Here is a 1,175-nt window from a genome sequence, read left to right on the forward strand (position 1 = left end):
GGTGTGTAAACCTAGTGTGATATCCACTCGGGCACGGAGTTTGCTGTTATTATTTTGATCGTAAAACACGCTGTTCTATACTTTTCAGTCCCAGTCTGCCCTGTTCACGGATATTCATTCTAAATCACTTCTCACTCGGATCAACCCTGATCCCAAGCTAGTAGACTCACGCTGTAAATTCCTGCTCCGTGCTTTAACCTCGGCGGTACAGTTGATAACCACGGACTTTAACCCTGACGAGGAAGTGGTCTATGATGTGTCCAGGTGTACAGGTAGGGGTTAAAACACGGTAGTAGGGATTTAATAAAACAGTGGACTTTTTTTTTCTGGAGGACTGTAAAAATGGAGGTCTTATCGTCTCGAAATTGAAGAGAAGGAGGACAGCATATAAGAAAGCGAAAGCCACCCGTTCTGAGAACGAACTTTATCTGCTTAGGATAGGGAAACTTGCTTGGGATAAATTCGTCCCGGGCGGAAATCGAACCCGCAACCTAGCGTTTACAAGGCAGGCTACCCTCCAAGCGAACTGGGTTGGCAAGGTATATTTTTCTACTCTCTCAAGGATATTGTATGCTTGCGTTGATTTTTTTTATTTTTTATTTTAGCTAAATCCCCTTTTTAATTTAATTATCTACCTTTGTAATTATTTCTTGACCATTGTAAACGCCCGTCAGGGTATTATTGCAAATAAAACGATATATCTCTATCTATCTACAGGGTGGGTATCACGTATTATGGATTTGGCAGCGGAGTGGAGTGTATCTAGTGATCTACTAAGGAGACATCAAGTGTGTGAACTGTATGCTAGTGGATATGATAAACTTGCTCAGGAGGTAAGAACTCTTTTTATATTGATCAAAATGAAATCGTTTTTATTATTATTATTTGCAAAATTCTCCTGTCTTTGTTATTTTCGTAGACGGGTATCCAGGTAGATTGTTTTAACTTTTTAGACACCTTGTTTTTGACCTTAATAATATAAGCTCCATTCTCACCTGCCTTATGTTATTTGATACTTGAGAATATATTATTATGTACAATATAACTTCGCGTTTTTGTATCTTACCTTGCTCAGGTGAGTTGATTAGTTTTACCTACTTCAAGTTATCGCTTCTCGGCCTTTTGGCTAAGATCAAAGTGTAGTATCTGTTCTTATCAGCTTAATATCTGATACG

General features: G+C 38.8%; 1 pseudogene; it reads left to right on the forward strand.

Annotated features, from left to right (window-relative positions):
• Positions 1 to 1,106: 1,106 nt before the first annotated feature.
• On the forward strand, positions 1,107 to 1,175 carry LOC113472728 (annotated as a pseudogene; the record flags this gene model as incomplete).

Source organism: Diaphorina citri, unplaced genomic scaffold (assembly GCF_000475195.1).
Source record: "Diaphorina citri unplaced genomic scaffold, Diaci psyllid genome assembly version 1.1 scaffold7715, whole genome shotgun sequence".
In the NCBI taxonomy this organism is placed as follows: Eukaryota; Metazoa; Arthropoda; class Insecta; order Hemiptera; family Psyllidae; genus Diaphorina; species Diaphorina citri.